The 17,378-nt window shown below is 39.1% G+C and overlaps 1 protein-coding gene and 1 long non-coding RNA gene across 2 annotated transcripts in view; one reads left to right on the top strand and one right to left on the bottom strand.

Moving 5' to 3' along the window:
• Positions 1–17,378, top strand: part of LOC134208247 (uncharacterized) — a 157,354-nt gene that overhangs the window by 4,109 nt on the left and 135,867 nt on the right. The window lies entirely within an intron of this gene.
• LOC134208246 (uncharacterized) overlaps positions 1–17,378 on the bottom strand; it is a 525,640-nt gene that overhangs the window by 372,424 nt on the left and 135,838 nt on the right. The gene's annotated exons all lie outside the window — the stretch shown is intronic.

The following is a 17,378-nucleotide window of genomic DNA, read 5'->3' as shown; positions in this document are numbered from 1 at the left end:
GCATTGAACACCTGGTTAAGTTTTCTTGAATTTTTCTTAGTTACAAGGCCAATCAAAATATCTCCATAATCAAACAATGGAACTAAGAGAGACCTAACCAATTGAACCCGGATATGTTGGGGAGTACAATGTCTCAGTAAGACAAGCGAGTGTAAGGCATTATAAATTTTACTGCAAACGGCATTAACCTGGGATGTCCAGTTTAAGTTAGAATCCATCATTAAGCCAAGATTTCTGACTACATTAAAATATTCAATGACATCGTTACCCACTCTTGTTGATGGTACATTAACAAGAACGGCACGTTTAGTGTGAAAAATAATCGTTTGGGTTTTTCCTCCGTGGAGTATCAGTCCGTTATTCTCGCACCATAGCAAGATACTCGGAATGTCAGAATTAATTCGATTTACCATTTCATATATTGTATCAGGCACTCCTGATATGTATAATTGACAGTCGTCTGCATATAGATGAAATCTACAATGTGACAGATTTAAAGGTAGATCATTGATGTACATCGAGAAAAGCAACGGTCCAAGCACCCCACGTAGGACAGGAATCAGGAATCTTGTACGAAATTGTGATTCTGGACAGAACTCAAAAATGTGCATCTCCAATTAATAAAAGTATTAAACAAAAGGTCAGAAGGTCGGGAACATTTAACTGTATCGCTGATTGGCTCTAGAAGCTACCGCGACGAACACATTTTCTGCAGAACCCACCACCGCTATTGACGCCATCATAGCCATTACATTTTCTGTCATTTTGAAGCAAATTCTTCGCGAATCCACTTAAAATCAATCCACACAATCCAATCCAACGGCCATCCTTCGGAATGAGTTCTCAGCAGTAACCACGCTGACGACCTCCACTGACGACTACTTTCTGATGCCGATTCGAACGCTCTCTGTGGAATCTATATACATAAAAATGAATTTCTGTCTGTCTGTGCCTTATAGACTCGGAAACTACTGAACCGATCGACGTGAAAATTTGTATGTAGAGGTTTTTGGGGCCGGGGAAGGTTCTTAAGATGGTTCGAGACCCCTCCCCGCTTTGGGAAGGGGGGCTCCCATACAAATGAAACACCAATTTCTTCATAACTCGAGATCTAATCAGAAAATAAATCAATTTTAGACGAAACGAAGTTCGTCGGGTCTGCTAGTGTCGAATAAAATGGCTCGCGCACACAGAAAAGCAGCTTTTATGTATTCAATAAAGTAAGCCCATTGGCCCCGCCTCTTCATTAACCATTAAAAGTGCCCTTAATAATTAACAAAGGGGCTAATGGGAGCTAATGGGCTTACGAGTGTCGAGATTCCAGCGATCCCATAATCGGCAACGGTGGAGGCCTATGGAGCGGTATTGTTTCTGCAGAAAATGTATTTCCACTGTGGACGGCATGGGTTGGGCACCGAAATTCCCCTTCAACGATGGCGTCTGCTGCAGTTTTGCGATAAATCAGTTCAAGGGAACTTTTCTCGCATGTTTCGGACTGCTGTCAAATTAGTTATTTGCGGCATTATTGAAAGTAAGTTGGTGCTTTTCAGGGCCAACAATTTTACGTTAGAAAAGGAGAGAGTGAAACTAAATCGAACAAGAAAACTCATAACAGAACCACAATCAATGACAGATAATTTTTCTCGCAAGATTCGGACAATCGCTTTGTTGGTATTAGTGGTTCTAAAGGCGCATCAAGAAGCGTACATCAGTTTCTTTCAAGATCACCGAATCAAACGACCACCACCGTCATCCCGATCAGAGCTTTAAATAATCGAATATTTTTGGTGAAGCCCATCGGCCTTCTTTGTCACCCTCACTTCGTACATATTCATATTCGGCTGAACATTGACAATTTCCGATCAAATATCAGTCAGTGAGTATTTATTTAGATTTCGTAAACTAATAAATTACTGTTAAACTAAACACTTAAACGATGATTTCAACAATTACTCACATAAATCTTACCCCGACGTTAAGCTGAGGGACAATTTTAGTGCCAAAAGTCAACATAATCAGGGCCAATCTTGAGGCCAATTATGTTTTCTTTAAACGCAGTGACCATTTTCAGTAACAATCAAATGAATGAATATGTGAAGAAGAAAACTGAGTAAGTCATTCTATGTTTTGAATAGTCATGCGACGTTTGTCAATATTCGGTCCGAAGTTGCTTCGTGAAGGTGATTATTTCGGCTCTTAAGTATAACAAACCCGGCGGCGTGGACGATAATCATCGCCAGTGACATCAACACAAAGCATAAAGCCCGAGGGAACAACAGACTGAACCAAAATGTAAGCATATGCGGTATTTCGAAAAATTTCGTTTCAGGTGGTTCGAAACGAAATTCCGCGGAATTTGAGCATGGCGAAATCAAATTTCTTGATTTCGTTTCGTTTCGTAAAATTACAAAAATTTCGCCTGAAAAAACTTGCTTAAAACGAAATTTAACGGAATTCCGCGGAATATCGAAACAAATTTAGACCTAAACCATACTGTCTCGTACGGTCGTGTATTATCAAAATTTTTGGCTGCGCCGCAGAACAAAATCATAAAGCTGTTTTCAAAAATTAATGTTATTTTTTTTCTAACGCCTACTACATAATCCCATTATGAGTCGACAAATGAGCCGGTGCCAGCGGAAGTGGTACATAAACCATTTTTGCTGATTTTGTGTTTTAACACCACCGGCTTCTGTTTACAAAGATCTTGTACGGAATAACGAAAAAGTGATTTTTGACAACTAAATCTGGAGATATGCACTTTTTAACTTCTGAGATATATCACAATGGCAATTTCGTTCATTCAATTTATGTAGCATAGCATAGCATATGTGATTGTACAAATCGTGGGTGGCTATACAATGCTCAATTGAGCAATCCACTGTATATTGTCGCAAATTGGTACTTGGGATGAGTAACTTTTCCTATACAGTAGCAGTTGTATACCTGGCCACGTCCTTACAATCACGGAAGGAAGGGAAGGAATGTTAGTTCAACATCTACTAATGAAGATGCAGGGAACCCATACTATCTTCATAGATGTCTCGGGAAGGAAAATTTGTGTTAGTGGGAAAGGTGAATAATAGGGAGCTCTATTCGACAATATAGAGCGTTTGTCAATAACAGTATATGCTGTAAAAATAATAAAATATATTCATCAATTTACTTACGAACCGTCCTAAGGAAAAACAAAACACAAAATTTCGGCAAATCGCGCGATCGTTCTGCTGCTCGAAACAAGAGCCAACTCGCACTCATTTCGTTCATTCAATTTATGTTCACATAAATCTGCTGGTGTTACACATTAGCAGGTAGGAGTAAACGTAACGATACAGAAACTTTTTAGTGGTCAAGTGTTATAACCCTTCAAAAAAGAAGAAATAAACTACACTATCACAAAAATTTATTCAGAAAATTTAGTTGTTGAATGCAATCATGTATCGGTGGTTTGGAGCTTATCCCTTATGCAAGTCCTTATATGCACACGTTTGAAAAACGAAAACCCTGATTTTCGAAAGCTTCTTAAAATGCTCATTCATAATCTTCTATCCAGCTGGATTTGAATTGAATGAAACGGAGGGTCCTCAGCCTCTTTGAGACCCGAACTATTGATGAGAGTTCCACAGGTAGAAAACTACTTCTTCGCTTCTAAACTATGCATGATGATCAAATTATATAAGGATAAAGCTATTTTTAGCTCAAATGGATAGCATTGAGCTAGTTAATGTAATAAAAGTTTACAGTTAGAGCTTATTTTTATTGTTGAATGCTTTCTATAGCATACGAGTTCTCTTACTTATTCTGTTCTCATACTGCGCTTAAAGCCAAAATTTATAAGGTAAAGCTGTTTTTATTTTTATTTATATACAATTTTCTCAGTTTCTGATCGAATTGTATCCATCGTCGACCAGATATAAGATAAGCTGAAAGAATAGTAGCATAATTTTTGTTATATTCTGGAATGTTGGTGACACCTCTCTGTCTCAGCGTCTAACCAGTAGGGCGATATATCAATTCTAGTGGCATGTAAATGGGAAGTACCACTTTTTTTTATTCAGTAATGTAAAGAAACGTTTGGATAGAACTCATGATACTGTTCTGGTCTTAAGCCGGTTATGAGTATGCGCAACAGATGTTAGTCCTATTTTGATTTTCAATATGGTATTTGTCAAGAAACTTCGCATATTTCTTTTTACTACCTTTAGGGGTACATCAGTCATAACGTTGGTACAGTTTAGTTGCAGAAAATTGCAACTTTGAATTTTATTTTCGAAGTTTTTGGAAAAATGCGTCCTGGAAAATTTGTTCAATGTGACATGTACCACTTTCGCTGACACCGGTTCAAATACTTCTTCGGTATTTTGTTAGAAATGTCCAAAAGAAAAAAAAATATCTTTAAGTATTCTATACCATTTTTTTTCAAAAGTGATCCGATCCGACTCAATATTTAAGACGTCAGGCTCATAGTGTAAATATTATCAGATATGAATTAGATCAGTACAACTTTGTCAAAGAGGCAATGTCGTGGAGTGATTCCTGAAAACTTTAAACGAAGCACATGGTTTTACGTTGGATTGATTTGAAACACGGTTTTCGTCTTCGATTTTTCAAAATAACTTTGTTTACAATAAATATTTAGTCGCTTACCAAGGTGGTTTCACATGAACTACTTTTTCAACAAACTAAAGATTCCTTTCTCGTAGCACTCACGGAGATGCAGAGCATTCCTCTTATAATCTCATAATAATGAGTATCAAACTAATTTTCCTCTCGTAATCCTAAATTGACTGTAATGGCGTGAGCGGCTCATACTGTCCATAGCAGCTGTTTCTTTCACTCAATTGGAGTCGATTGAGAATGAAAATTTGACAACAATCTTGCATCATATGCACAAACACAAATACAAGGACAAACAGGCACTAGCTTGGTTCGTCGAGTTAAATGTATATAAGACTATGGGTCTCCGAACCTTCTATAAAAAGGTTGAATTTGGAAGGAAATTATATCCTTTTGTTATAAATTTTTGTATGAGAAAATTATTTTTTTATGCCTGGCAAACTAAAAAAAATAAAAAACTGCGATTTCTGAAACACAATCTGAAAGACATATCTTTGTGCATTTTAGATGTGTGCTAATATCAATTCTCTATTTGCGTATACTATATTCAGGTATTCTGGTTTTGATTATATCAATACCATAAAACCACGCTGATGAATGAATATAAAGCATGCTTCAGCATAATAACATAAGTCTTAAATGAAATATTTTTTTTCAATGGAAATATTGATCAGATTCGGGATTGATCATATTCGGGAGCACCCACTCCACGATGAATTCCTTTGAAAGTGAGACAACAAATTCTGGGGTATTACCTTTTCGCCAATGGTAAACGGGAACACGGCAGCTTATCACAGACTGGTTCATCTGTTACTGTAATTTTATTGGTCGCAAAGCAGTTATTTGACTTAAAGAAAATGAAATCAAAATACATGAGTGGGGTACTCAGACAGAAAGTATTTATATTTTTCACCAATCGCCAATGAAGAATTGTGCAGCAGAAACATCATGAGAGCAATTTACAAAACTAAGTCTTTGAGTATGGAACTAATATTTCATTACTGTTTTTTGGTCCCGTTCACTTCTAGTGGACGGGAATTATTATCACTAACACGATATTGTGCAAAATAGAATTGCCAATTCACTTTAAATCTATGTGTTTGTTGGAATTGCAATTCACTTCAAATTAATTACAATTTTTAGTGAATTGAGAACGGTGAATAACGGTGAATAACGGTGAATTGAGAACGGTGAATAACGAATCATTTATCTTCTACAATCGAAACTAGATGGAAAATATCCGCATATGTTTTCATGTAAGTCTTAAGTGAAAATCATTTTGAGTGTACATAATATAAAATAAATTGAATAAAAATCCCGCGGAAAAAAAAATAAAATTTCGTTTCGTTTCGAAAAATTTCGAATTAAATGGACGTTAATTTCGTATCGTTTCAAAGTCTCGAAAGTTAATCTATTTTTCGTTTCGTTTCGTTTCGAATCAACATAGACGTTTCAAATTTCGTTCCGTTTCGTTTCGTCAGGAAAAAGTGTCTTATCTCATACCCTTACCAAAATGCCACCATCCTTCAACGAGACCTGGAGCATCTCGGTTGAACCGATTTTTAGCTCATACGATCCTGGACATTTTCCTCACCAACATGGACAACAACACTTCCCATCTGGTGGTGTACCGAGAGCTCAGCTCTGACCACTACCCGGTGGTCCTAGAGGTTGACAACTTGGTAAATTTGACACAACCTCAGCAGAAGCAAAGCCAATTCACATCGTGATTCGATCAAAGATTTGATCTGTTTGAGAAATGTCAACCCACCAATCTGACTTCTTTGAAGACAGACTGCAATAGCTTGATCAAAATGATCAAGGCCAGAATAGTGGACCTCAGAAATAATGTTTTTTTCAATAAGATCAGCGCTCTCCCTGTCTGTGCTAAGCCATTCTGGAAACAAACATCTTGAAAAATAAACCACGTCCCATTCCACATTCCACCTTTGATTCTGTTAGACAACAATGACTTCATGGATCGCTTTATAACACCTGCCGAGCAGGGTTGCCAAATGAAAATCTGTATTTTTTACGGAAAAAATCTTTTCATCTGTATTTCGTACTCCAAAAATCTGTATCGATATCTGTATCGAATTGTTATTACCACCATTTTTTACGTCTATCAATCAATTGAAAAAATCAGATAAAATATTGTGTTACGGCACTTTTATCAACATAAACATTCACCTGTAAAAGTAACAATGTGTTACTAACTTTTGGAAAGAAAATCATAACCATCACACAAATATTACTGAAAGTCACAAGACACGTAAAAAGATGTTAAGATTACCGTTGAGAGCTATTAACAAATTATATGACGTAAAAAATTACTTTGATATTAGAAATATTCTCAAAGTACATAAAGCTAAAGCTCCCCCTTTAGCTTTATGTACTTTGAGAATATTTCTAATATCAAAGTAATTTTTACTTCCAACATTTCAAATCTTAAAAAATGGACGTACTTGTAAAATAAAATAACAACTGGTGTGTAGTTTTTGTTTATGTTTAGTAAATTACAAAACCATTACAAACCAATTACAAAACCCGAGTCGCAAAAACATAATATACAGTCACCCGACATACCGTTTTATTTCTCATTCGCAGATGATGCATCTCTTCACTTTTATGGCGAAAACCTATTGCCACAGACAAACAGACATAACACATTTAACATGTACTCATAAAATTAATCGTCGTACGAACACTAACGACATCTGTTGCGGTCGCCACGAGTGATTGATTGACCAACTAATGATTATTTAAATTGGCCAGTAAATCAGTTAACGATGAAAAATTCACAGGTGTTATGTCTGTTTGTTTGTGCTATTGCTATCTGTCATAGTATGCACGAAACGAGACCGCCATTCCCTTTTTCAGTTCACCACATTGAAATTAAGGAACTGTCAGACCGTGCTAGAAAAAAAATGTAATCGCGTTTATGAAACAATTAAAAAAAAAAATGTTGGATATTATACAGATCTAATAAATACAAATTTAAAATATCTGTACATACAGATCGTGATTGAAAAAATCTATATATCTGTATTACAGATTCTGTATTCAAAAACTAGTAAAAAATCTTTATAAATACAGATTAATCTGTATTTTTGGCAACCCTGCTGCCGAGATTGCTGCTGTGATAGGCCAGCACTTTATCAGCTCCCACAGTCTTGGACAAAACATTAACAGTCCGCATAAAGACAACATGCAAATAATCTTGATCAACTTCCAAATGAATTCTGCCAACGACGAACTGTCGAACTATGTCAAAACCTCCAAAAATATGAGAGTGCCTGGTTTCGACAATAACTTGGAACTCAAGCACCCGAAGAATTGCATAAACGCGGCCAAGACACACTTCCTTTTTCCCCACACCAGATCTCCGTAAAATCATCATAAACGGCACAAGACATGAATGGGCTGACATGATTATCATGGCCTTACACTAGACAAAATGCTGATGTTCAGGCAGCAGGTCGACAAAACTGCTACAGGCCGGACTCGATTATCCGGGGCTTGATTATCCGGAGAAAATGGCTCGATTATCCGGAGTAATGTTTTTACCCATCTTACAAAAATAGAAATATGTATTATCGGTGTGTATCCGTAACGTATCCAATATGTGCAAGACACCTAGTAATGATAGTGCCTTTCTCGCTTTCCTAAAGGACTGTTCACAAATTACGTAACGTTTTAGGGGGACGGAGGAAGTCAGATGAAGCGATACGGTTCGTACAAAAAAAAATTAAACCTTCCATAGAAAAGGGTGCGAGAGGTATCAAAATTATCAAATTCAGCATGACGAATTTTGATAAAGAACCCTAAGGGAACGGAAATCAAGAACATTCATAAAAATGGCCAATTTATGAATTTCAATTCTAAGCACCGATATTTTTTAAACATTCGTATGTACATTCTGAGTACATCTTTGATATTGTGACTCATGCTACAAAATGGTTATCCGGAATATCCGGAATGGGTTCGTTCACAAATTATGTAACGCTAAATTTGACGATTTTGAACCTCCATCCTCCCCCTCGTAACGCTTTTTGTATGGAAGGTTTAATTGGTTTGTATGAATCGTAACGCACGGTATGACCGGCTGCCTCTCCTTCCAGCGTTTCGTAATTTGTGAACAGCCTCAATATTTATATGAAAAAAATGTTATTTCGCCAACGGTGGTCCATGTATAGATTCAAACACTGGAACTGGTGTGCGCATAGTAACAACAAAAATCCTTGTGTTTAGGGAACATCCGTTTATTACGTAACGCTTAGGGGAGGATGGGGGTGCAAATACTGACCGAGCTGAATGTAGATGAATTTTATGTACTGCAGAGGCCTTAGTTTGAATAAATCAAATGAAAGAAATTCCGTTGTTAGAATGTCAAATGGTGCTATGCAATGGAATTCATTATTTTTTGTTTTATTTCACGGATGTTCCGGAATTTTCGGAAGGCCACATCATGTATAAGCCTCAACATTAAGTGCATACTCATTATACAAAAACAAATGCATCAGAAAAACCATGGTGCTTAACGATAAAATTCAGAAGTTTTCATTTTTTGGATCCTCCATATTTCCCAGAGGGCCACACGATGGTTAGAGGTGTGCGCCGTCGCCGCCGACAGTTTATGGCAATCCCGTTGAAACTCCAGAGGATTTCTCGTGAAAAAGCAATTTTTCTCGAAAACTCCTAACATTTTTTCGTTCAATAGTCGAAAAGCTTTTCGTAAAAACTAAGAAATTTAATGAAAATTCTGAAGAATATCCTTCGAAATCTCGAAAACACCGTTGAAATTCTGAATAAATTTTCTTAAAAATTAGGAAGATCTTTTTGTAGAATTTAGAAGAAAGAAAGACAGGATCTTTGACCAGACCTCGCACAGACTGAAAACTTAACACTTAGCATTAGACAACGGACAGGACAATCACACAGCACGTAGCACATCACGAAATGTTTTCTCCTTACTAGGGCGGGAATCAAACTCGCACTCCATGGCTTGCAAATACGCTTAGACGACTGATGATAACAATGCAAATTCCATAAATTTCCCGGGTAAATTATGAAGAATTTCCTTTGGGAATCTCGAAGAGTTACCTGTGCAAATTTCCAAGGATTTCCTGTTGAAATCCACAAAATTTTAAGTTGAAATCAAATGTTTTGACGGGGAAGGGTCGTTTGTTGTTTTTCAGAATATGTCATTAATCCGAAACTCGTCTGGCATAAAATCATTTGGCTAAAATATACATATGGCCGATAATGTTGTTCGGCCGGACAGGTCATTTGACTGAAAAGTCGTCTAATCGAATAGGTCATTTAACCAAAAAGGCCTAGATGGTCGTTTGGTAGAAAAGGGCCATTTGTCCGAAATGAACATATGGTGTTGTTTGCCTGAGCTGTCGAAAAAAAAAATCGTTTGGTCAAAAATGCTGCTTGGCCTGACGAGATGACATAAGGTCAAAAACGGTTTGCGACGTACGAGTGAAGATCATACGGCCGAACTGATATTTTGGCCGAAAAAGACGTTTACTCCGACAGCTCATTTGTTCGGAAATGGCGTTTGGCTGAACGGGTCGACGTTTTTCGCCGTATAATCCGATCAGCCGAACAATATTTTCGGCCAAATTGCCCTTCCTGCTAAACTACCGTTTCGTTCAAATGGAATTTCCGATGACAAGGCCTATTCGACCAAACGCCTTTAAGGGCAGACGGCTTTTTCGGCCAAATGACTTGTTTGGTCGTACCGTCAAACCATTTTCCACATAATAACCGTATTGGACAAATGGAATTTGGCTAGATAGCTTTCGGCTTAACGCATTATTCAACCATGTGGTATTCGGTCAAATTACTTTCAACCAAACAACCCTTCGTCTTTAGAAATTTTCTCGTAGAATTTCCAAAGAATTGCTAATAGACATAAGAAATTTCACGTAGAAATCCAAAGAAAATCCGTAAAAAATCCAGTTGAAATTTCGTTGGAAACAGTTTTTGTGATTTTTTAAAATAATCACAAGGAAATTCTGTTAAATACGAAGCATGCATGCCAAGAGGCATAGGCAAACTCCTAAACAAATTTCCGTGAAATTTTCAAAGAATTTCTCGTGAAAACTTTAATGTTTTCGGAGACGAGCCAGCCTCGGGCTGAAAATCTCCCTAATAAAGACATAAAAAAAACTTTAGAGCAATTCCTGTTGAAAATTCGAAAAAAATTGAAAAAATTTCCAGGGACAGTTCATTAGATTTTTCCGGGGAAATTAAAAGGATTTTCCCGTTAATGTCATAAAATATCCTGAAAAAAAACTTTACGTTACGAACGTAATAAAAAAAATCGCCAAGCCATCGCCGACCAAAATTATGACAAACGTTACCGCCGACGATTTTCGGATCGGCGCTGACCTCTAACGGTAGTCAGAATCCATAAACGAACCAACGGGATATTTTATTAGATGTTATATACCTAACCAAAATAAAGATTATTTAAATTTTCAGCAACAACAAAAAAATGGCTCTATTATCCGGAGGGTTCGATTATCCGAAGTGAAATTTTTTTCAACACTCCGGATAATCGAGTCCGGTCTGTACTTGATACTTGATGAGCTACAGCTCTTCGATGTACATACGGCGAATGGAGTATCCTTCTCCACTGGACTCGATCCTGGGCCAATCGCTTCCAGTCGCCCTGAACATTGAGCGCCCTCAGGTCCTCTTCAACTGCACAAAGCCATCGTGTACGCGGCCTTCCACGAAGCCTGCGGCCTCTTCTGGGTACTCTACTAAATATTATCTTCGCTTGACGTTCTTCCAGCATACGAATAACGTGTCCAGCCCATCGTAGTCTGTCGTGTTGTATAAACCTAACAATATCCAGCCCGTTATACACCTGGTACAACTCGTGATTCATGCGACGCCACCAGATACCGTTCTCCTGTTTACCGTCCAGTATTGTCCGCAGCACCTTACGCTCAAGCACTCCGAAAGCTCTTCGATCAGCCTCTTTCAACATCCATGTTTAATGGCCGTATAAAGCCACCGGAAGAATCAGAGTAGTACACAGCGCGAGTTTTGTTTTCGTTTGCAGACTACGGGACTTAAGCTGGCTACGAAGTCCGTAATAAGCCCATCTTTGCAGCTGCAATACGCCTTTTCACCTCGCGGGTGACATCATTATCGTACGACACTAATGTTCCAAGATACACAAATTCTTCTACCAGTTCAAATTTTTCACCATCCAACACCATTTCGCTACCACCACCACTAATGAACCCACGGTTATTGCAAGCGACCATATACTTCGTTTTGCTGGTATTGATCGTGAGCCCAATCCTTGCTGTCTCCCTCTTAAAATGCACAAAAGCCTCTTCCGCGACACAGCGATCAATCCCGATAATATCGATATCGTCCACAAATCCCAGGAGCATATGCGAGCTTGTGATAATGGTACCGCTTCTTTGCACACCAGCTCTCCTAATCGCTCCCTCGAGTGCTATATTGAACAGTAGATTCGAGAGTGCATCACCTTGCTTCATTCCAATCAATAAGGTAACTAATGATGTCGATATTTCATCCGCAACCCTTACACTTGGTTTCGATCCGTCCAACGTTATACGAATCAGCCGTATCAGTTTCGCCGGAAAACCATGTTCAAGCATAATTTGCCATAATTCATTCCGTTTCACTGAATCGTACGCCGCCTTGAAATCAGTAAACAGATGATGTGTCTGCAAGTTGTACTCCCGGAATTTATCAAGGATTTGTCTCAGAGTAAACATTTGATCCGTCGTTGATCGGCCCTCACGAAAACCTGCTTGGTATTCGCCGACGCAGGACTCTTCAAGCGGTCTCAATCTGTTGAACATAATACGGGACATAATTTTTTACGCCGAATTATTATTCGGGTTATTCCTCGGTAATTGGCGCACTCCAGCCTGTGCCCTTTCTTAAAGAGAGGGACATAATATGCTGCAGAACTTCATAAAGCTGCTTACTGCCATGTTTGAGAAGTTCAGTCGGGAGCTGGTACTTCCCCGCAGCCTTATTGTTTTTCAGCTCTTTAATTGCTTTTTTAACCTCATCTAGTGTAGGCGACTCCACAGCTTGTCCATCATCGCTAATATTTATTCTGTTCACCGATGCACCGTCACTTCCACTATTCAACAAAGTCTCGAAGTGTTGGTTCCACCTGGCAGCCACTTCGGTTTTATCTGTCAGCAAATTCCCTTCTTGGTCGTTGCACATGACGGGAGATGGCGTTGTCTTTCTCCGCAGGCCATTGCAAGACTCATAAAACCTACGCATATCACTCTGCTCCATTTTTTCCTGCGCCTTGCTAATCACTTGTTCTTAAAATTATTTCTTCCTCCTGCGGTGGGTTCGTTTTTCGGCTGCTCTTGCTTCCTTGTGCCTTGTAATACCAACATCCGGCTTCTGGCAACGTTCTTCTCGTCTGTCACTCTTTGACACTCCACATCGAACCAACCCGTCCTGGGTTGCTTCGGTGCAGTGCCTACCACTTCTCGTGCTGTTGTGCTCACCGCTTCTTGGATCGAATCCCATAGATCGTTGATGTTGTCGCTAACGTTGATTGCACTTATCCGTTCGTTGAGCTTCTGGCGGTACTCAGCCGATACTCCTTCCGCTGACAATCGCTGGATATTGCAACGCATCGTTCGATGTGATCTTTTGTTCGATACAGTTGACAACCGTGATCGAATTTTACTGACAACGAGGTAGTGATCAGAGTCAATGTTCGGACCTCTGCATGTTCGTACATCGATAACATCTGAGAAATGGCACCCATCCATGGTCTATCTGGTTGCAAGTTTCACTATTTGGGTGTCTCGAGGCGTGAATAAATTCCAAAGAGTCCAGAGCAAGTACCTCCGAATGATTTTTTTTTTCAATTTATTTATAAATATTGTTTAATTAAATTGTTTAATTAAAAACTTCACGGAGCCGCAGATCTCTAGAAATATTATAGTCTAATATTCAATTATAAATCAAAAATTCAATTTACGACGAATTTTCTTCTTAGGACGGGAACTTGAACTGCCGCCGGAAGACGCAAACTGGGCTCTTCGTTGGTTCGCCTGTGGGTTCCTCATCACTTGAAAGTCGTCATCTCTCACATCTTCATAATTTTTCGAGACAGTCAAGTAACCGGCAGATGGCATCCGCTTTGTTTTATCCTCCACTTCACTCGTTTTTTCTTCCAGTGTGCCTTCGTTCTCAAGATCTTCTCTTCTGATCTGGTCCAAGTGTTCAGTAACTGCTTCATTCATTTGTTCCACAAAGTTTTCTTCCACCAGATCTTCAATGATTTTATCCGCGCATTCTGAGTCTTTATCAGCCACAGTAATACCACATACAACCCCAGCATATGTACTCGGCTGGGATTGGTCTTTGGGCTTCTCTTTCCTACGATTTCCGGAGGGTCGTTCTGGGCAATAATCCGTCCGATGACCCGCAGCTCGACAAAGGAAACACACATCCTGAAGACCGTCGTAATATATTCGTCCTTTACGGCCACCGAAATTAAGCGATGGTGGTATTTCTTCATTCAGGTCGATATATACATCACGCACACCAGTGTATATATGCCCCAATCCAGATTCCGCACTAAATTTTTCTCTTGTCAAACATTCCACGTTCCCATATTGCCCGAGTGCCATCGATAAGCTTTTATAAATACTTGTCTCTGACGGCAAGTCAAAAATACGAATGTATTTCATATTGCTACCTGCGATTGACATCCGTACCTCTACCGATTTTCCGCTAGAGTAATGAAATTTTTTTGGCTCCATATTCTTCTTGAGCGACTGCTTCATTGCTTCCAGAGAAACAAATTTAATGAAAACCGAACGTTCTTGTGCCGTTCTGTAGGCCGCTTCCATGTCCGTCAAATTGGTATCCAACTGATTTAGAAAATTGCCAATCTCCGTCCATGTCGGACGCGGACTAGCCGTTGGGAATTGAAATCGAACAGTATTCACAACGTTTTCATCCATAGTATCTCCCATTCCTATTGAACGCACAAATCGTCACAATAGCACCACCGTCGTACGACCGAACAACAATGCGCGCACTCGACTATAGTCAAACAACTTTCTCTGCTGTTGAAAAATAAATCTCGACCGCAATCAAGCACATCTGCACTCGTCCGTACGAGACGACAGCAGAAACAAAACTGACCTCCGAATGATTCTTCTTACGAGAGTGCGAAATACTAAGGACCATTGTCTGGTTGAGATCAAACCGCTGAATGACCGCTTTGAGGGGTCGTTAGAGCGGTACAGGGCACGCAGCCTGCACACCAGTTTTCAAATTAAAATACCAGAGCATATTGGAACCGACAAGTAAATTAGAATATTAAATTAAAACAAGTTCATTCAAACTAAAACGCAAGCCTCTGCCTTTGATGATTTTTTTTTTTGCAAAAGCTCAAAGACTTTGGTTAGTTGGCAGCGGAAATGGAATAATGGAGATATGGGTAGATGGCTGCATTCTATTCTCCCTCAGGTATCGAAGAAACCATGGTTCGAAGGGTTCAACGTGGGACGTGATTTCATTCGAACCATGTGTGGACTATTATCTAATCACTACTTGCTAAATGCCCATTCGTTTCCGAGAGGATTTTCGGAAAACAATCTCTGTGTATGCGAAAGCTATCAGGATACCGAGTACGTCGTGTGGGGGTGCGTCAAGCATCGTGAAGCCAGATCTGAGTTGACTGAAACTGTCCGGGTCCGAGGAAAACCACCGAGGGCTTCCTATAAAATGTTCGTTTTTGGAGCGGACATATAGCCTTCACGTACGAGAGAGCAATACACATATAAAGATGATCCACAAAGACTGAGCCCTTAAATGTGAACAAATTGTCAAACCAAAAATAAATTGAATGGAAAAAAAAAATCTGCAGAAAAATTTAATGGGTGAATTGATCGAAGGATGCAGAAGCGGAAGGATCGCTCAGCAGCAGCCAAGGTGGCAAACACACTCCGACTACCGAAGGCGAGAATCTTTCTCTGCTAGTCGGAGCGTCAACGGAAAAAGCCTGCGACAGAGCCCGATCGAGTGGCTCACCCTGAACCTCTTCCGCCGGCTGCGAAGCTGCCAAATAAAGGAAAAGCAAATTGATGCTGCCACCTTTGTAGTTATGAGCTTTCTGAATAAATATGCCCCTGAAGGTTCCATCAAGATTCTTTTGGAACGCTTGTTCTATTCAGAACAAAAACCGATTTCCTCAACCAACGAGACATCGACATCGCAAACATCGCCAAGACACACCTCCAGCCTGAAGTGAACGTCCACATTCCCGTCTTTCGACTTGTGAGGCTCGATCAGTCTGGCCCCGTGGGATGAGTGGTCATCGTTTTGCGACGAAGCATCGATCGATATATGTTTTCAGCACGAAATAATTGAAGCTATAGAGGATACCATCACCGTCATCCCAAACCCAAACCAAGCAAACCCGGCGGCGTGTACGGTAATAATGTAATGATGTTCTACAAAGGCTGAGCACTTTAATGTAAAAATATTGTCAAACCAAAAATAAATTAAATAAAAATAAATTTCTGTAAAAAGAAAATGCAATGGATAAACTGATCTAAGGATGCAAAAGCGAAAGGATCGCTCAGCAGCAGCCAAGAAGGCAGACACGCTCGGACTACCGAAGGCGAGAATCTTTCTCTGCTAGTCGGAGTGTCAACGGAAAAGGCCTGCGACAGAGTCCGGTCGAGTGGCAACAACGATGATGCCAGTCCATTTGCAGCAGTACTCACTCTAACGATGAGCAAGCGAGTGGCACCGCCCTCTATTCGTCGGAGCGGAGGTCATAGAAGCGTGGGTACTGGGTACAGGTCGGGTCACGACAAAATTAAGTTACGCCCAAATCGCAAACCGATCCCGAGGTCTGCACACTTCGAAAAAATCATGTAAATCTAAGTGATGTTGGATGCACATAAAAGGAGCGATCCGTTGGACATAATTTTACGTCACTTCTTAAAATTACATGACATTGAAATTCTAAATCAGAATTTACGTTCGATGACTTAAAAAGATGTTATGCAACTTAAAATCACTTCCCAAATTAAAGTCATCGTTGATGTAATTTTAAATGACCATTGCTGCAACTTTCTACTGCAAATGATTTAACCATACTTACCATACCAGTATTCACAATGCCAAATTATATTCAGCAATCAAATTGTACCTCATGTGAAGCTCTCCACGATAATCAGTGAGCGGCTGATATACAAATTTAAGTCGAAGTACAATCGAAAAAAGAAATAATTCAAGACTTCTATGTTATGTTGCACTATGCAGCCTAAAAATAGAATTCGTCCTTTATTCGTTAGAAAGCATTTTTAAATATATTTGCTCGTGAATCGTATCAATAACAAATACTAACAAACATTGCCTTTATTGCAGATTCGTTCCAGTTTCATATTCCTAGTTTATTCACACAAACATGTTTTTGCAAGTGGGGACAGTTAATCGAGATTCAAATACATATTTTTCAAATCTTTTGGATACTCGTAGAAGCAGGTCAAATTGTTGATACATACATGCATTAATGTTCGATCCGCTTTTTACAAATCTTTTTTTTTGTATTTGAAATTCTTAGATCAATGGATATTTTACTATGTCTGAGCGAATAATGTTGTGAACTACATTGGGTTTCGGATATATTGGATAATAATTAAAAACTAAAACTATTATATGTATCGGTTTTGCTATCGTTTATATTTTAAAAAACA

The sequence above is a fragment of the Armigeres subalbatus genome, chromosome 1 (genome assembly GCF_024139115.2).
Source record: "Armigeres subalbatus isolate Guangzhou_Male chromosome 1, GZ_Asu_2, whole genome shotgun sequence".
Taxonomy (NCBI): Eukaryota; Metazoa; Arthropoda; class Insecta; order Diptera; family Culicidae; genus Armigeres; species Armigeres subalbatus.
The sequence above is the reverse complement of the archived record's forward strand: the minus strand, read 5'-3'. Positions and strand labels throughout refer to the sequence as shown.